The following is a 20,225-nucleotide window of genomic DNA, read 5'->3' as shown; positions in this document are numbered from 1 at the left end:
CATTTTACAAAAATGGCACCGTGCAGTTGGCACGGAGGGAGGTAACTTCATTAGTACGGCCATAAATTAGTGTCGTGTGTCGGACGCTGATAAAGAATTGGCAGCTGAGCTATGCGTCTGTGTGCCCTCCCAGGATACAACTGCCAGAAAACCAATTGAGCCAACTGAGTGCCGGCATAGGTTCGTGCCAGTGAAAAATCCTCTTCCACTTTACATCTGAAACGCTATTACACTGATTTTCTTGCTTGCTCTCTGAACTAGAGCTATTCATCTTGTCATGTGGATGATGGCATACCAGGCTTTATTGTGAAATTCATTTTTAATGTTTACATTCAGTTAATGTAAGAAAGGGTTAGACTTTGCTCGTTGTATTCATACTCTGCACTTTTACGGAGCATGCTTAGGAAGGGATAAAGTAAAAAATGAGAAGTGCATTCTTCTGTACAGAAAACGAGCTCATGTAAGTTGCTCGGGTGTTTGGATCATAAAGCTGTAGTTTAAAATGTGTTTCATGGATGTCTTCAATGTTCATTTTAAGTGTTCTGTCTGTTCCGATAGACGTGTTTTCAAGCATGCATACACAAGCAGAATATCAAGGACACAGTCACAGATGTGTACCTAACACTCCCATGCTCTCTCACGTACACTCATGATAATAGAAACACTTGCTTTGCCTGTGACATACACACATGTATATGCACACTGCAGTATTTGCACAAAGCCACGCATGCTCTGACTTACACTTTGAAGGAGTTTATTGAAATGTAATTTATAGGTAAATGGGCATTCTGTAATGTAATTAGAATGCCCTCATATGGAGCAATATGCTAATTGTGAGTCTTGTAATCTACACCCTCCATCCTTTTAATTTATACACGACCTAGCGCACACTGAATTAGCAAACAGTTTAGACACTAATGAAATCTTGTTTATGAAAATTGAATAGAGAAAACAGATTATGCATCCAGTCAGCATGCTTTCAAAGGGCACTGGGCCGCCAGCCTCTGTGCAGCCAGAAATATCTTTTGCCTGCAGCCTTTATATCTACACAGAATCAATCCTGCATTCTTGGAAAAAAAAGTTGCAGAAATCTGCAAGTTTTGAGGACAAATGCTGTATGGATCCTTGCAAATATGTATAAGACAAGCTGGATAATATTTTATTATTCCTATACAATTAGTCCTGCACTGTAGGAATTTCTAAGTAGGTTTTGCCTTGAAATGGTGCAGGCATTCTGCATGATATGTGTGTGTGTGCCCAGTGCTTGCATGTATGTAAGAGAAGGGTAACTGTCCTTGGAGAGTGAAATTGTCTGTGCTTTTCATTGTACCCCTGCTTTTCATAACTTAGATGAACTAATTTTTGGAGTTAAATTTTTTTTAAGTCAAATCACCTTTTATTTTGATTTCTAGTCATCAGTTGCTAATTAGAAAAAAAAAGTACCTTTAAAAAAATGGGACCTCAGCTTTTGAAGACCGGAATTGTTCACCTCTGATGTACACATACGTTATATTTAAATTAATTTGGGGCCATATTTATTTTTTATCTTTCTTGTAAAAGTAAAAAATCATTATGATTTCTCTTCCCTAATAAAATCCCATTCTCTGTGGTTTAGGGCTTCTCTGTCTCTCCAGCTGTCCTCATTTAGAGCCACAGGGTTTCCTTATGTTACATTAATGTTAATGGAACATTTCTCTTTTACTGGATTAAGAAATTCTGAGGAGCAAAGTGTGCTACAAAGTGGTTCCCGAAATGTACTTCTGTATTTCCATTTTATACAGCAAGCAAGTGCTTTTTAAAATTTTTCGATTTTGAAAGAAAAGTAATATTTCCAGATATATTTTTTTATTATTCCGAGACAACCACAGTGCTGATGGATTGCAGATTTAAGGCATTCTGTGTAAATGTACTGCACAGTCACCTTTGATTGCAGCAGAGAGCAATTACAGGATGAATGGTGCTTTTTGAATTCCAGCCAATCCCACAGAATAGGGAGGCAGCCTCCTTTCCTGCAAGTGCAGACTCTGACTGAGCCTGGATGGAACAGACAGGTGCTGGAGCTGTGCCAGGATACCACAGTGACATCTAGTGTTCACACAGGGACACACAGGCTTCATTGTCCCAGCCACTGCCTTTTAATAATAATAATAATTGCTCACACTTATATAGCACTTTACTGGACACTCCACTCAAAGTGCTGTACAGGTAATCCCCTCCACCACCGCCAGTGTGCAGCCCCACCTGGATGATGTGATGGCAGCCATAGTACACCAGCTGTCAGAGGGGAGGAGAGCAGAGTGATGAAGCCAGTTCATAGAGGATTATTAGGAGGCCATGATTGGTAAAGGCCAATGGGAAATTTGGCCAGGACACCGGGGTTACACCCCTACAGTTTTCGAGGAACACCCTGGGATTTCAAATGACCACAGAGAGTCAGGACCTCGGTTTTACATCTCATCCGAAGGATGGTGCCTTTTTACCGTATAGTATTCATATACTGGGGGATTAGAACCCACACAGACCACAGGGTGAGCGCTCCCTACTTGCCCCACTCACACCTCTTCCAGCAGCAACCTTAGTTTTCCCCAGGAGGTCTCCCATCCAGGTACTGACCAGGCTCACAGCTGCTGAGCTTCAGTGGACTGCCAGTGGTGAGTGGCAGGGTGATATGACTGCTGGCCATCTGATTTGATAAGCAGAAAACTACACACAGACAGTAAATTATTCTGATGTATGTTTAGCTAATAACTTGGTAAAATGATATCATTTTGGTATATTTAATTATATTTTCATTCCATTTTACTTTCTCTGAGATGTAGAAAATCATGAATGATTTTTGAATGAATGAATTTTGGCTTGACTATCCTTTCAAATAATGTAGTCAGGGGCGACTTAGCCATAGAGGTCAAACAGGTGATGCGGACGTCACTAAATTATTGTGGAGAGTTTGCATATGTATGCATTCCTACCTTCAGCTTGCTTTGCGTGTTTGTGTGATTTAGGCAAATGGAGATTGCGGAGTGTTTTTTGTGTCGCTGCTGTCTGTGCGCTGTGTGCTGTGGCCTCTCTCTCTCTGCAGTGCGCTCTTTGGAGTGCGAAGTTACGTGTTCCATTTCGCCTCTCCTAGCGCTGCTGGCTGCCCCTCTGGTGACCAGCACTGTGCGTCGAATTTCAATGAGCGAGACTGTGGTCTGCGTGTGTGTGTGTGTGTGTGTGGGGGGGGGGGGGGGGGGGTGTTAGTGCATTGGGACCACTCTTGCGGGTTTCGATTTTCCAGCGAAACCCCAAATTATATTTATCGGCTAATCCGAGCAATTAGCAGTTCACTGATTGGAGCGTGGCGCTTTTTGAACCTGTCGCATTGCTTCAGCTAATAGAGAGGGAAGCAGTTTATCGCAGGGTTTCGCGCCTCGACCTGCGCTGGCCGGCGAAGATTCAGTAACATACCCCAACTGTACGCTTCCTCAGAACAAACACCAAAATAGACCACGTTGGAGAACAACAGGAAACGTATGGGAATTTTCCTGTCATAGTAGAACCAGGATCAAATGTCTTCAGTTTTTTACTGCAGTTTAATAAAACCGATCCTTGTAAGTTCTGAAAATCAAAACAGCATAGTCTTGTGGGGTTTTTTTTTTCCACTTGTGTTTGTTGCGGTGCCTTTTGACAAAAAGCAGCAACAGCTCTCTGTTATTAGCGTGGGGTTTTAATTGCTGCTGCGGGGAAAAAAAAACAGCATTCAGGAACTCCAGTGCCTGTACAGGGGTGAGAGGGGCAAGGGCACTGGTGAGGAGGAGGTGTGCTTCTCCCGGGCGCAGACACAATGGAGGATTTGTCTGTCTCCGGTAACATGCCAGGGAATTGTTTTGTGCAAGCAAGGGCGCGGGTGAGCTGAATCGCACGGTACCCGCGGTCTGTCTGCGAGTGTGTGCGCGCGAGAGAGAGAGAGAGAGAAAGAGACGGAGCAGAGTGCGCCCAGCCACAGCCCAGGAGCAGTGCGGAGCGGTGCTGATTTAGTCATTAACAAAGGAGAGCATGCAAATGAAGTTGGCACTCTTCCAAGCCAAGAAGGCTCATAACAGGCAGGGAAGGGGTGATGAATATTCATTAAAGTCTTGGCATCTCTGCAGAACATTCTCACGGTAGAGCATTCGCTCTTTCTCTCCCTCTCTCCCGTCTTTCTTTTATTTGGATTTTCATGCATTTCAGCACCTGCGGGCTGTTAAATCCATTTAATTAATGGGTTAATAATGCGAGCGAGCTCTTGCGCCAGTACCATTCCCGGGGTTCTGTCTTCTGACACCCAGTCCTCTCCTCCTCTCCCCGTCTCTCTCCCTTTCCCCCTCTCTCCTGCTCTCGGAGGCTGCTTTTTTTTTCGGTGTTATTTGGTGTCTGGACTGTTGGCTCAGTCATGTGATTCGTGACCTTGGTCATGTGACAATGTGGACTGATGCTCATGGCAGCATGTGACCCTTTCCTGCTACGTGAACAAAAAAAAAAAAGAATTGAAATAAAAAATAAGCTCTTCCTCCTCCTTCCTCCCTTCACCTGCCCTTTCCCAGCATAGTCTTTACCTTAGTGTTTGTAAGGTACGTTAGCAAAACCTCCCTACCACAGTCCGTGAGGAGCTGGTAAAGAGAGTGTGTGCCACAAGAACAGCCTGGGAACAGCCAGCCTGTACTTTCGCGTGCGGCTTCCAATTTGGTAAGTTAACTGATACTTCGAGCAATTAATTTGCGCAGCTTTCCCCTTGTAACTCATTAGCATGCACGGTGCAGCGCCTGGTGTAAATACGCATGCAGTTTCATCAAATAAATGGGAAGGCGCACTATCAATAGAAGCCGCTGTCAAGCTGGGCGACTGTGCACAGGCATGCTTGAATGCAAAAGCGAAAATATTGCTTAAAAAAAAAAATCCGTATATTGTGATTTACACGTTTTTGCCGGCCAGCAATTCTCCCATGTTTTTTCTCTCTTTTTTTTCTTAGCCTTTTTGTTATCTTTCCCCCTCGCGCCAAAGCAGGCAGAGGATGGTTCAGGTCCGAACGCGTGTGTCTTTCTCTCCGATCGCCGCCCGGGAGAAACAATCTAGTGCCTCCCCGCGACGCGCAACGCGATTCCCCCCATTGTTGCGCGGTGCTTATGGACGTACCCCACATATCTCGGTAGACAGTTGGCAGGCTTTTGTGCGAGCTTGGAAAAGTCGCACTTTCTTTTCCCCCAAAATAGTCTTGAAACAAGAGAGAAACAAAACTGTGTTAAAAAAATCTTGAGTTCTCGTTAACGTAGAGAATAAACTTAAGCAGCGCAAACGTGTGTTTAATGTAATTCTTCGTATGGTATTGATATGTAAATTGCTCATTAGCAGGCAGTAGTTGTGACCCGCGGGGGGGGTTCCTATGAAAGTGTTCCTTCCTGTCTGCAGGACCCCCGTGATGTCTCCCGCAGTCGTGGGGTTGACCCGCGATGAGAATGCCCTGCCTGGCACAGGTGTGGGGTCAGTGTGTGGACTGCCGCTGCAGTTGGTGCTGGAGCCCATTTCCTTAGCGAACAATAGGGGGTCCTTGAAAACATGCGTTTTGAATTTCAGTAATGAGCTTTGTTATCTGGCGCCGTTGTTACCTTGCGCGACTCGGAGTTCAAGTGTTACTGGCAGCACCAAGAGAATCTCCCAAGACCCAGCTGTCATTTCCCTCTTTCTCACCTCCCACCTTTGCTTGCTGCTTCAAACTTTCCCTCCCTCTGCTCCTCTTCTCTCTCCGTCTCCTCTCCTCTTCCCCGTCCCCTCTCCTTCTATCCCTCGCCCTTCCTTGGTGTCCTCCTCTTGACCTGTGTGGGTCTCTCGTTGCCCTGCTTTTTTCAGTCCTGTCCCTGTGTGCCCACTCTTCCCTCCTCCTCCTCCTCCTCCTCCTCCTCTCTCCCCCTCTCTTCTTTTCCCTGTCTCTCCTGCGTTCCCAGGCTGCATGTGATTAGGATGCAGGGCGGTTGTCCTCTCTGTGGAGACGGAGGGCAGGAGAGAAAGGGGACGGTGGCGTAGGTTGAGCGCAAGCTTCCAGCCGCCATGCTGTGATGGCGGGGGGGCAGCTGTGACGGATGGCTGCCCCCCCCCCCACTTGCAGGAGCAGCTCTTTGTTCCCTCTGCGCTGTGAGAAGAGAAACTGGTGTTAGAAAAATAAAGCGAGCAAGTTTCCGGCGCGCGTGTGAGGAAGCAGCATCTCGCTCCGAGTCTTCGCACTCACTTGCTTCTCCAGTGCTGCGCTCCCATGATTGACTTTCTGCTTTTCTTCTTTAAACAAATATTGCCTTTGTGTTCCACCGTGATTGGCTAGATTTTTTATTTCCCAAGTGATCCCATCTCAGAGGAGCGCGAAGGACAATAAAATTATTACTGCTGCCACTACTAGTGCTGCCACTACTGATAACAGTCCTCCATTACCAATATTACTTCTACTATTTTGACTAAAAAAACCTCTACTGCCTCTGTTGCCGATAGTGAAAATACTTAAATTTTTAATTGATTTCCGTCTTCGCAGAATTCAGGGCGATGCCTTACTTTTTAAAACCGCCCCAACTTTGAAAGGTGTTTCTGTATACCATTTTTATACTGAATGTCTGTTATGGTGATCCTGCTGATGATCTCTGATAGGGGTAAACCGGCTGTCTTTGCCTGCTGATATTGAATCTTGTATGCAAATTGGAATTAGAAGGGGTTGCCACTCTTTCAGAAGGGGTGTGTCAAGAGTTAGTTCATGTACTTGTTTTTACAGATTTCCGTGCTATTGGTACTTTTTAAATAGTTTTTAAATTATTTTTTTAATCAATAATTTTGAGTAATAGCCCTACTTCCATTCTGATTAATAAAAAGTCAATATTAAAATATAAGAATATTTAATGTTAATAAATGAATATGCCTGTCTTGCCATTTGACACAATACTTGCCTTGCTGTCCCTTGCTGAGCTCTCCAGTCTCGGGCTTATAGCTTAACATCTCAAGTAGCACGCAATACAGCACGATACAGGAAGGATAAAGGACTAAGTGCCCGTGTGAAAATACCTGTTCACAGAGGTATGTTGATCCAATTGCTGAGAACAGTGCAAGTGCTTCTTTCCTGAAATGTTCGAATTTCACTGGCAGGGTCATGATAGAGACACTGTGATTGCTTTCTGTAGCCTTAAGTGTGTTTTGTAGATCCTGGCACTTTAGGGTTCCACAGAAATTGGTAAAGGTGCTGATTTGTTCTCCATACCTCGCTGTAGCCTGTTTGATAGACTCAAGGCTCTTCGTCTTTCTCTTGCGTATGTTGTGATTTTATAAGGCAGTGTCTACAAGATCAGTAACGGTGGTCACGTTGCCTTTGAAGTTTGTTGTCGGATCCAGTCGTCTGCGCTGTGAGCAGCCCTTGAACACACTGGAGTTGTGAAGCTGAAATGGTGAGATGTCATGGAGGAGGGGTTCAGGGGTGACAGGTGGGAAAAGCCAGCCAGGCCAGTGCGGAAAAACGTTGGTCCGCTCAGGTCTCTCCGGACGCATTGGCCCCAGTGTCATTCTCCGTGCCTGTTGGTATTGGATGGGGCAGCGCCTGTGTCTGGGCAAAGAGAAGGGGTGGTGTGCCTGGAAGGGAGAAGGGTGGCAGTGCTCTTCTCTGGGGGTGCCTGGGGCTCCAGATTGGGTGTGCGCTCCGTCGCTTCAGAGAGAAAACTCAGGAAAAAAAAATGATCAAATATACAGAGAATAGGGGTGCTAGGTTACCTTACGTGCACGGAAGGTGTGTTAGGGCTGGCTGGCTTGGTCAGAGGTGATGGCACTGGCTACCCAATTGGCCTAACGTCATATAGTAACTTATCCATGGTTGGAACCCTCCCACTGTAGAGGCAAGTTGCATTGGTGTGCAGGTGTAAAAATTTTTTTTACAAATATATGAAGGTAGCTGGAATAAATATTTGCAATGAGGCAAAGAAGCCACATTAAGAAGATAGGGTTCTTTAGATGGAAGTATCCAGTTTAGATGGTTCTTTTGCCCATTTTTTAAGAGAGAAGATGCAAGTTGATTGACAGGAAGACATACATGGCCTAGACCATCTGCCAACAGAAACAGAAGACATCGTGTTGGGTCAGGAGCTTTGTGCAGCTCTGTCCAGCCTCGAATCACATACCAAACGTCTTAACGTCATACCCATCTTCCAGGAAGCAATCTCACATTTCACATTGAAATTTTTGATTTTTGATTTGAAAAGCAGTGTCAAAAATTTCAGTTCAAAATAAATGATCTTCCTTGCACTATTAGTGCTGATTACTTTAAAATCATTTGCTGTGCTGAAAAAGGTTCAGGAGGTATCAAGTATGCCACAAGCTCAAAAGGTATGGGAAGCACCTGACTCAAAATCCCTCACATGCTTCCAACCTGAAACTGTCTTCGCTAGAGCTGCTTCAGTGAGCGTGGAAAGAAACCGCTGGGAAAAGCTCGGGAACACACTTGCCAGCCGGGCTATATTTCAGACCCCCTTCCCTTACAAAAAAAAAAATGAGTAGTGTCAACTTAAAAATGCAGCGCTGGAGGTAATGGTGTTTTTTATAATGGGCTTGTCATTTGAAACCTTTTTGTGAGGATCAGATAGGGGGGCTAATCGGAGTCTAGTATATGAATGGGCAATTAGCTCTGCTCCTGGTGTGTCAGGCTTGGCTCGGGGACAGGCGAGCCCCGCTGTTCCTGGGCTGTAATGTCACGCGCACGGGAGTAATGGGGGTCCCTGGCTCTCTCTCTGTCTCTGTCTCAGCGGCTAGCCCGGCGCAGTGTGAATCTGCTCTTGCTCACGCACGCCGGAACAAAGCTCCGCTGATTGTCTGCTGGAATTAGAAAGCAATTTGTCAAGGCGTATTAACAAACAGTTAGCCGTTAATGAGACAGCCAACTGCCACCACCTTTCGCTCTGGCTGAAACCTCGGGACCTGTGTGCTGCCTGCAGGCTGGCCCTGCTAGCGACCGTGTGTGTGCATGGCTCATCTGTGCGTGGGCATGCGTGTGTGTGTGTGTGTGTGTGTGTGTGTGTTGCTGGCCGCGTGCATTAGTGAGTAACTGTGCTTGAACTTTCTCCCCAGTGTTTCCTTTTCCACCATCGTCCCGAGCAGATGGCTCCCGTCTTGGCGGCCATTGAGCACCTAGGGTCTCCTTCCTTCCTTCCCGTGTGCGGAGTTCTCAGAACTGAACGCGCCAGGAGAGGGACCTGTGTGCCCCTTGGATACAGAGACGGCCCTCTGTTGCTGTTTTCCTACCGAGGAGCAAAGATAAACTGTTGGGAATTACGCAGCTTAAAGGAGAGCGTTGTTTGTTATGAGCCAGCCGCCATCTCGGCGAGCAGGAAGGAGAGGGAGGGGGACACAGGGTTGCAGTCTTGGGCCCGGCTGCTGGGTCCACGCTGAGGGGACTCGTAAAATGTGAGGGTACGCGATGTTCGGCACGTGGCGCGCACGATCTGGTTGCCTCGTAAAGACAGACTGGAAATGGCAGCTCTTTGCTTGTCCTTACAGAGGACAGCCAGAAGCCGAAGCAGTGCGAGGCATCCAGCAATTTAAAAGATAAAGAATCAAGTCATACCTCTCTAATCCTGCTGAGCAGCTGCTCGCCACTTACTTGTGTACCTATGTCTGTACAAGTGCAGCAGCGAGGGATTAGATTGAAATGATGGGTTACAGGAAAGCAAAGGAAAGGCAGATGCAGGTCTGATGCCCTGGCCGGGGGTTCTAGGATGCGGGGGTTTTCAAACAGGGGAGTGTTCATGAGTGTGATTCACCTATATAACATGGCTCTCGTTTTTTTGTTTGGGTTGACAGAAATATGAACGCCACCGTTGTTGCAGTATTACAGTGTGTCACATTTCCACAGAACAGGGGAATGGATGCCGGTGGCTGTTACACTCCATTTATTTCCCAGACTTGATGATTTTTCATTTTCGCAGGAAAAGTTCAGACACTCGATCATGTGTCTTGCTGGCAGGCCGGGAGAGGAGAATGTCAGTGCAGGCTGTGGGATGTTAATTGCCCATAATGAAATGTGCCCACTTTCTGTTGTTGTTTTGTCGACAGTCTCCCTTCATTTTTTTTCACACAGCAAAACACTGACATTGTTATTCTTAAATGCCTTTCCTTGTTCCTGTTTTGTTATTGATCACACCTAATTTTACTGAGCGTTAAAGAGAATCTGTTGAGAGCCAGAGTTGCAGTATAATTCTGTCCAGATGTCAGTTCTTTCCTTAAAGGTCCCATAGTCATGTGCCACTTAGGTTCTAATGAGAATAAGCTGAAAATTTGCAGATCATTGTGTTATTTGCTTGTGGTAGGTTTAGATATAGAAATGAATACCTTTAATGTAAAAACAGTTATTGCTGTTTTTCTATACGTGTTGTAAGACCAATTTTCATACAAACCTGTGTTTAAAAGCACCAAAACTATTTTTCCTCGATTCATACAGGTTAAAAAGAGGGACTTTTCTGTGCATTTCAATTTAGCATTGTACATAGGTGATGTGTTTTATTTCACCACTCTAGTGTGTGTATGTAATATGCATTGTTTTCAGAAGAATTGCCCTAATTCTGAGGCTGATTGAAGTTTTATTCTGTCCTCCGCCTCGTGTATAAACATTTCACGTGTGCCTTTGAGTTGCTGCCTTTCTCAGACCTATGTTTTCATTTTGCTGCATAAAGGCAGAGTTGCTCTTTTGTTCCTCTGTGAACATGAGCCGATTGCAGCTTGGCACAGCTCCAGCTCTCTGCACAGAAAGCCATTTCATCTTGTGTTCCTGCATCCCAGCCAATCCCTCTTCAGCTCTCTGGCTAAATGGAATAATTAATTCTGCATAATGATTAATGAGTTCTGTTGCCAGATACAAATTGATTGCATCCGCAAGTAACAAAAAGAATCTGTAATCTGGAGCCTGAGCACAGTCCTTTATTTATTATTTCTTATTGCTGTTATACTGTATGTGCGTGCCTGTGTGTGAGGAGAGGTTGAGATGTGATTGTAGATTTGCTCAGCAGAGCAGGAGGCAGGTTTGTTTCGTAAAGGGCATTATTGTTTCTGCAGGCTGGTCTCAGGAAGCCTTGTGCAAACACTGAGCTGTGATCTTCTGGTCCCTTGCGGGGCAGCAAACTGGTGACTATGCCGTCGAGAAAGTGGGTTGCTTTTCCCTGCTCGTTAGGTATGTGCCCAAAACAAACGCTCATTATTTCTTTGTGATGGAGGAGTTTAAGCCGCATACAATGGAAAAGAGCAGACAGGCATTGTCCTGGCAGACGGGCCAGAGCACAAAGTACAGCCCACTCTGTTTCAGTAAAGGGATTTGTGCAGTAATCTCACACTGCGCCCAATCCCTTCTCTCTCCCTGACCTCTCCGGGTTTAGGAAAGAAAATATTCCTGCGGGAAAGGAAAAGTTCGCTCTGGATCCTGGAAATCACTCTGTGTTTTGGAAAAAGGGGTATAGATGAATGGGCTTGGTTGGGGAAATACAAGTCTATTTGTGTGTTTGTAGATATCAATGCATGCCCTACATCTCCCACATTTAAATCTAAATATGTCCTGAGTACCGTTATTTAAAAGCAAAAACACAGAGCAGGGAATAGATCAATATGGAAATTCAGGCACGTAGATAATTATTTTGGCACCATCAAATTCTGATGTTCAGTAGCTGACATTTTCGTGTTGAGTTTCCTTGTGTCTGACTGCATAAGGCATGATGTAGTGCTTAATAGGTCCCACTTCAATTCTCAGCAGTACCCGATGGCCCTCAGGGGCCTGATGATAAATACGATAAATGAGAGATGGTTGGCTGACATTTGTGTTTGTGTGTGTGTACACGCATGTGTGTAAAGAAGCAGCACTTAAAACTGTGTTAACGGCAACACTACAACAAGAGCTGATTTGTTTTTCTGTGGTTTTTTTTGCATATATGCCTGTTCTCTCTCCAGCAAGTGAAACCAAGCAGCTGTTCTCCCAGCTTTGAAGAAACACAACTGTGCTCACCCCCATGTGGTATTTTACTTGTCTTTTAACACAGACATACTGTAGTATGGGTGTTTCTGCAGTCTCCCTGCGCATATGGGACCTGTGATTCCGCAGATGCAGTCATCAGTCCTGTGCTCCCAGCGTGCACCTCAGTTCAACAGGATGCTAAGTGGTTACCGTGTGCGTGTGCTTACATCAGGCTCTTATCATCTCACCCTGCACTTTTGTCTTCATTAACCACATCCTTATGTTCTAGTTGTCCAAATGCTCACAGGGAGGGGTTTACACCGAATTCAGCTTTTGCTTCTCCTGATGAAGTTGCACGGGCACTTCACTGTTGTCTGCATTTGATATCACAAGGTGAAGTTGTGGTTTCTGCATTAGCATACTATTTACGAAAATACCACTTTAAGAATCAGGCATAACTGTTAAAATGTTTGCGAGAATGTTGCAATCCCAAATTTGTGTGATGAAGCCCTGTTATCCATGCCGATTCTCCACAGAACACTTCAAAGAGCAGGGAGACTCTTTTCCACCTTGACTCCTCTGGGAGAATAGTGTGGTGTTTGTAGTCTAGCTGGGCGTACAGCTACCAGACTGAAGATGCTTCCCTGAACCCTGCTGATAAACACTGCATGGTAGCCTGGAATGGATATGCTACATTTTGTTGTTTGTCTAAAAGATATAGCAAAACAGTGTATGATGTGATAAACTGAAATCCTCTGACGTAACAGTAACAGATTTACTTATGTCAGAGATGTAATTTTTTGAAAATGTATTTTAGATGCACTAAAAGTGCATGGATTTCATAATGAATTATTATTTAATAATTATTTAATATGTCTTAAACCCATGCCTTCAGCACAGAGGTTCGCACTGCTGCCTAACGGCTCCAGAGCTCGGTGTCATGACCATGTCATGAGGAGTTTGCGTGCTCTCCCTGCGTTTGTGTGAGTTGGTTGGATTCATCCAGGTTTCTCCCCACCTTTGCAATGACGTGCTGGCTGGGCTTGACTGGCTGTTCAAAATTCTTGCTTTCTGTGGGGCACCAGGATGGACTGGTAACCTGTCCAGGAGGAGAATAGTGAGTGTGTGCTGTGCAGTATGGCTCCTGGATAGGCTTTGTCATGCCAGGGCCCTCATCAGCATAAACCGCTTAATGGGAACGGACAGAAGTATGAACATTTCTGCTTTCTGTGTCTCTTCGGTATGGGAGACCAGCCTTAAATCACTTTCCTTCAGAGGGGGGCAGCATTGTCAGAGATTGTAGAGAAGAAGAGAAGATCACTTTATTGGCCCTATACAATTTCTTGCATTAGGAATTCATCTTTTCGCATATCCCAGCTTGCTCTCCATGAGACACAGAGAGGGAGAGAGTCTTTGGGTCAGAACGCAGGGTCGGCCATTGTACAGCGCTCCTGGAGCAGCTGGGGTTTAAGAACCTAGCTCAGGGGCCCGGCAGAGTAGGATTCCTCTGCCGGCCTTGGGATTTGGACCGGCAACCTTCCAGCCACAGGCACAGATCCTGAGCCACAGAGCCACCACTCCGCCCGTATTTGTATTTGCTTCTAGACACCTCAAACGGTGCTCGTGGGTAGGGGGGAGTTTACGGGGAGGGTAGCTTGTTAGAGGATGGAGGGGGGAGTTCATGAAGAGAAGGGTGGATGAGTGGACTCAGGCCGGGTCTACAGGGGAGTGAACTTGTGGCTCACTGTAGGGAAAGAAGGAAAGAGAAGAGCTTAAAATACTGTCCCAGGGCTTATTTATAGGCCAGGGCTGCCTTACCCGTGTCTTGGTCTTCCCTTCACAGGCCTTGCTCACACTCATGCAAAAAAACAAAAAGGTGCATTTCATCTGAGTCCCTCTGACACGTCTTGATATGTTTAACAACTTTGCTCTTTTCCATGGAGCTCCATGGCGACAGTGCTTGGGAACCTGATGCTGCTGGTCTTGAAAGGCTTAAAAAAATGCCAAAGTCATACCCATAAAAACCAAGGCCGACTTCCAACCATTCAGTGTTTCTACCATGAGCCATCAGGTGTTGAGATCTGAGAGTACTTAGTTGTTAAAACAGCCTTTGGGAATGTGCTGCGGGAGTATTGGTTTACAGAATATCAGGTACTTTCCTACAGTATGTTTTTTACATAGATAACATGTATTGAAGTCCTTGAACACTTACTGTATCACGCTGCATGCGGGTATGATGTGGATTGATTGTTTATTCAATTCCACTGGTAATTTTAAAGTGAAGGATAGCAGATCAGACACATTAGAGGTGAGCGCTTGCAGATTTTGAAGTCTGCCATTATATAAGCTAAAAACAATCGCATGCAAGCCACTGAATGCCAAAACTGAAAATGCGCTTAGAATGTCGTACCGCTAGAAACCGACACTGACCGACCTGCAATATGGAAAAAGAACAAAGAGCTACCATAAACGTTGATGCCATTTCTTTTGAGGAAAGGCTTGTAGGTTACAAATTGCGAGCTTCACTCTTGATGGAATCAAGGGGTCCCTGGGGTGCAGGCTTGACCCTGGGTCAGGTCACTGGCCAGCTGTGACCAGAACTCTCCAAGCACCACGCTCAGCTGGCAGAGCCCCTCCAGGGGTAGGAGGGATTAGTCGGCTGGGGCTCTTTCGACACAATGACCCCTGGCGCCTCCTGCATGCCTGTAGTGCTATCAGTGAGGTACAGAGTCCAGGGCTGTCATGCCTGTGATGTGTTAAAAGGTGAGTGGTTTGAAAGGGGGTGTGATGTTAGGAGCCTAGAGGAGTCTAAAATGTAAGAAATACAATTGGCTGGTCCAGATTTGCTATTTGAAACCCCAAAAATAACTGGCGATTCTAGAGAAAGAAAAACATGTAGAATGCAGTGAAACGCACACAGAGACCAAAAATGACATTTGTTATTGAATTCCAGTGTCAGGAGTTTATGTGGTAAACATATTTATAATTACCCTATATTGTATTTGTTTAATTAGCTGTTTCTGTCCTTGTAACTTGAGTTAATTAACAATGTTTCTTTTTTGTTCTGGAAAAGATATCCTTTTGTGTTTGATAGCACCAGAACTTGTGCTTAGATGACCCATCCTGGACACCTTGGTATACATTGCAGTGCAACAGTCTTAAACATCTTGAACACAATCAGGAGTTAATATCTGTAATTAAGATAAGTAGGGAGTTGATTATTATCATTTTGTTAAAAGCCTCCACTGTTTTCTGGTGAGATTGCACCTATTTAGGTTGGGTGAAAAGAATCCAAACTTGTCATTTACCAGTCTTTAATCTGTATTAATTAGAATATTCAAAAAACCACTCCCAGCAACTCAAGATAAACTAAACCAGAGAAGCAAGGAGGGAGTGTAGAGGTAGTTAATCCTATACCAATAAAATTAACCGAGTCATTGTGTTCCTCTTCATTAAAAATAAAAATGTTGCTCTGTACTCACCTATAGAGCTAAAAGAGTCACTTCAATTTCCAAAATACAGATCTATCTGGATTTACTGTTTGCTTAAAGCAAGATTGCTGAATTTTCAGTAGAGGATTCCCATTGGGTTGTGTTCCTGCCTGGAGAATGAAACACACTAATTGAAACCGACTCCTGCAGAGCAAAATAAAAAAAAATAATTAAATAACAAGCCCATTTGCTTGTATCTGAGCTGTATTTCATCTGTTCACGTTGAAGCTTCTTAAAATACCCCAGCTTAGTTTTGTGTAGTGGTTACAAACCATCTCAAATGACGTCGCAGAAAACCTGCCTGTCCCGTCTGAGGCCTGCTGCAGATTCTAAGTGGGGAACGGCACACAGATGCCGATTCGGGCTCTCGGGCTCGGCCCGCTCCCCTGCGCCACGTTCAAGCCGGCCTTCCTCCCCGCCGGCAGCCAGGTGTGACGGCAGCGAGGAGGAGCTCCGCGCGGCGCGTTCAATATTAGATCTTCCCGGCAGCCGGGTCAAGGATGGAGCGAGATGAAATTAAAAGCGGAGGAGGAGAAGGAGGGGAGGGTTCCAGGCGCTGGAGTGAAAGGCGGGGGGGAAGGGGAGATGGCGCTCAGGGCTGGGGACGGCAGGATTGCACACCAGCCTCGCCAGGCTTCCCAGCGCCTGCAGCTGTGCACGGCTAATGCAACGCAGTTACCGTAATGAAATGAAATGAAGTAGTGTGCACTTCATAAAAGCCCAAACCGCATTGTCTGCAGTAGCAGAAGACTCAGCTGGGGCCCAGGAGGAGCCCTTTCTAAGTGGCCCTTTATGCTGCAGAATAATTTGTGTTTATTTGGTTAACCTGGTACGTCTGGGTCCCGCTCTGCTTTCCCGCCACGGCAGCAGATTCAGACCGGAACCAAACCTGCACAAGGAAGGCAGAAACGGAGAACCAAAATCTCTTGACTGGATAGAACGCAAGAGCAATTCCCCCAGAAAAGACAGAAGGTTTGATTTGTTGTAGCTGTAATGAGATGTCAGCCAGTGTGCCTTTCTTTCCTCCCTGCTGTGCTGAGCCGTGAGCAGTCAGCAGTCTCTCCTGACTGCTGTCCAGGTTTAATACTCCTTAATAATTGCACTGATTTGCGAGCAGGTTGCTGTGTCTGCAGTGTTGATTGTCCCAGCAATTAGCAAAAAAGCAATGACAATTAACTCATTAATTGAATCAATTTATCCTGTAATGGCATGTTAGTCACTAGGTGATGGGAATGTGGAAAGTCCTATGTGGAGTTTGCGTGTTCCCTTCATGTGAAGTTTCTCCAGGTGTCCTAGTTCCTTACTGCAATCCAAAGGTGTGCTGTCTAGGGAAATTCTCTGAATCACCAGCTGTGTACTGTATGTGTGAGGGAATGCTCCTGTGCGTGCCCTGGGATGGGCTGACGTCGCTCCCTGCCTGGTTGGACTCCTTTTATGTGCTTACCAAGCCCTTTTAAGGATAATAGTTTCTGAAGAGGAGTGGATTATGCTATGAAGGTAATATAAAGGGTTTATGAGACTTCTTTTTCATATTCAGGTAATGAGTAATAATATTTTGGGCAGATTGTAAAACATTCTGGTGTGGTGCTCTGGATAAGTGGATGTTTCATTTTTTATTAGTTGTCTGGGGGGGGGGGGTATTTTCCCTTGTAAACCTAACGGACAATGCAATCTGTTGTGCACAAATCGGAAGCAAATGCAACAATTTGCAGAGTATTTTTTGCAACTTTTGTGTGCTTGTTGATGCGACTGGCTGTGCACCTAAGCAAGGCAGTGTGAGTTTTGTGGGGCAGAGGGCAAATTAGTACATCCACTAGTCCGCTGCCGACCTGAGTCCTCATTACCAGGAAGGGGTGTTCCTGTGTAAGCGGGCGGCTGCTCCAACGCTGACAGCGGCAAACCGTAATTACAGAGGACTGCCACTCTGCGAGCTATTTATGATAATGAAGTGGTGCATCAAATCAAATTAACCTTACTTATTTAACACAGAAATGCACCGAGGAGGGGATCTGGGCTGCGTGTGCTATCACAGGAGCACAAAACAACCGAACCGCTGTGACTGGCATAAATACCCAAAGTGCACGTGGCTCTTGCAAAAAAAAAAAATTAATTACGATGGCTAGGGATGAAGAGGAGGAAAGGGGGGGTTATGTTTTTGAAGCGCTTGTTTGTGATCGGAGGGGACGTCCTCGCAGGCAGCCCGGAGAGAGGGCGCTGTGCTGGCGGGCCGGGGGCCAGGGGGGCCAGGGGGGCCGCAGCGGCCGGGCTGTGTGTCGGGGGAGCCGGGGGGCTCGCGGGGCGGCCGCCTCGTCCTCGTCAGCCTGCGGGAGGACCCTCCGCCGGCGCTGGGAGGCAGCCGGCTGCTTCCCGCTGCTCTGACGTGACTCCACTCCTGCCGTTAACCGCCGCCTGCCCGCCTCCCTTCCCTTTTCTGTCTTTTTTTCCGGTGATGCGGGGTGGGTTTTTTTTCCTCCTTCCTACAAGCGGTAGCGCGAGAGGTACCGATGCCATCCGCCGCTCTCCTGCACGGGCCTGTGTGTTTCTCAACGACTTCCTCGTTCGAGCTGGTTCGCCGCATGCTGTTCGGCGTCGGGGTCCCGCCTGCTTCCCCCTGCCTGCGCCTGCTGTGCCGCGAGAAGTGCGCCAGGCGTGATGAGGAGTGTGTGCCGCGCGCTGCTGTGTGTTGTGCCGTGTGCTGCGCTCAGTGCGTTAGGCGCCGTGCTTGTTCTGGGCTGCGCTGCCTCTCGGAGGGCCGATGGTGTGTCTGACAGGTGCTCTGCGGTGTGCTGCCTGGTGTGCCCTGTCAGGTGCTGTGTGCTGTACGGCCTGGGGTTCAGGGGGGCTGTGCTGCTCTGTCTCTCTGGAGCTCAGCCAAGCCCAGGTCAGTGTCCTCTCCACAGGACAGCACAGGAATGCTTTTTGTCACCTGAAAGGTCTTGCTTCCACCAACTGGCTGACAACACAGTACTTTGCCTACCTGCTAGGCGTAGGGGATATGCCACACTACAGCTGCAGGGCACCTGGACTTGGGTGGGAGTGCTGTGGTTTAATAATAGTGTGAATTTACCACTTAATTATGAAAAGGAAAGCTATTCCTGTAGTGTACTACTAGAGACCTTGAAGAGACTCTCTTAGTGCATTTCCAGTAGCTCGCTGGCTAGTGCCCAAAACACATGTGCAGTGTTTACTCTGTAAAGTGGTTAACAACCATTGCAAATGTTTTGCCTGCTGTGTATTGTTCTGCTGAGCGTCCACAACCGCGCAGCAGGAAGGGGGTGAGTTTCTATGTTTGCAGTGTAGAAAACGCCATGTGACACAGTGACAAGATGTGTTGCTGTGTTAAAGCTTGGCATGTGGGACAACAGTCATTTTTGCAATTGTTTTCCGTGTGTCTCATCTTTCCTTATAATGACAGTAACGAAACTTTAGGTGTTAAGTCAGCACTTCATAAGTGCATGTAGTGATGTATTGTGCAGTGCTGCAGCAGTGAGCTTTAGACAGTACATCAAGTACAAGAGTCTCCAACCCCAGGCTTGGAGAGATGCATGGCTTTCTTTGTTCATAAAACACTTTCGGGTATTTTATTGGAACAACCCTTGGCTTAATTCGTCTGGATTGACCTGGTCTTTAGCTTTCTCTGAGTGAGGACATGTTAGGAAGCTGAAGAGCTGGGGCATTTCAGGATCAGTGTAGGAGAACACTGACGTAGCAGCGCAGTGTGCATGGTATTTTGAGTGCTCTCTCTGTATGTTACCTGGTAAGTATTCAAGCAGGTAGCATATTGCTCGGGTGTCTGGTGCTATAAGCAGTTACCTGCTTGTTGGGCCTTGTTCCTCAGCTGCTGAGGGGTAAACTGTGTGGGGCTGTGTTTCAGCTCACCAGACTTAGTTCAGACTGCGATTACCATCACAAAGGCAACAAGAGTAGGCGACATCGCATTGTAATGAATATGTCTGCAGTTTTATGTCCCCGTCGTTTGATGAATTGCTGCAAGGAAGTCTGAGAGTGTCCTGTGATAGGGCACTTGTCTCAGTGAGTTTCTCCCTCTTACATTAGTGCAATTGTTCATTGTACATTGTACAAAGTTCATTAAGTGCGTCATCCTCCATGCTTAACAGGTAAAACAGTATGCATGAATTTTCCTGTATCTTCTTAATTCTTTTGTTTAGCTTGTTGAGGAGAGTTAACTGTGCCCTTATGAAACATGTAGTCCTTGAAGTAAATGCTGTTTTACTGTGCTTTCAATTTCTGTGTTTGGATATTTCCTTTTTTAATATTTAGATTCCTGCTAAGCAGATCACAGCAGGAATAATTGCTAACCGAAACTGTAAACTAAACAGTTGACTATAGTTTGATGAAAACATTGTAACTGAGATTGTCCTACCTTATGTTATTTGAAACATTATAAGATAATGTTAAAATCTGCATGGTTTTAAAAATTAATGGATTTGTAATAGAGTACACAGAATAGTTTCCATTATTTTAATTTAAGAAAAAATATATTTTTGTTGATAATCACTCTCGGCTCCTGCCACCACCTCTACAATTCATTAATGCGTTGGAATTATGAATTAATTATAAACTTAAATGCAGCTGTTTAAAATGAATGGCTTAAGGTGTATTGGGGGTGGGGGGCATTATTATTGGAGCTGTTGGCCAGATGGAATATTAAAGATGCTGGAATTTGTGCTTGATTGCCTGCAGGAGAGCCTGGCAGTCTCAGAGACAGAGGGCTATTGTGTCTGCCAGCGTTTCTCAGGTTTGACATCCGT

The 20,225-nt window shown here is 45.9% G+C and overlaps 1 protein-coding gene across 7 annotated transcripts in view; it reads left to right on the top strand.

The window, feature by feature from the left end:
- Positions 1 to 20,225, top strand: part of tnrc6a (trinucleotide repeat containing adaptor 6A) — a 126,208-nt gene that overhangs the window by 20,403 nt on the left and 85,580 nt on the right. Inside the window, exon 1 of one of the 7 annotated variants that reach the window (XM_088613026.1) lies at positions 17,934 to 17,951. The exons of the other annotated variants lie outside the window; for them this stretch is intronic. The gene's annotated coding sequence lies outside the window, so the exon portion shown is untranslated. Of the gene's footprint in view, positions 1 to 17,933; positions 17,952 to 20,225 lie in introns of those variants that run through there. 7 annotated transcript variants of the gene reach the window in all.

The sequence above is a fragment of the Lepisosteus platostomus genome, chromosome 19 (genome assembly GCF_059453375.1).
Source record: "Lepisosteus platostomus isolate fLepPlt1 chromosome 19, fLepPlt1.hap1, whole genome shotgun sequence".
Taxonomy (NCBI): domain Eukaryota; kingdom Metazoa; phylum Chordata; class Actinopteri; order Semionotiformes; family Lepisosteidae; genus Lepisosteus; species Lepisosteus platostomus.
This window is presented reverse-complemented; position numbering and strand designations above follow the sequence as displayed.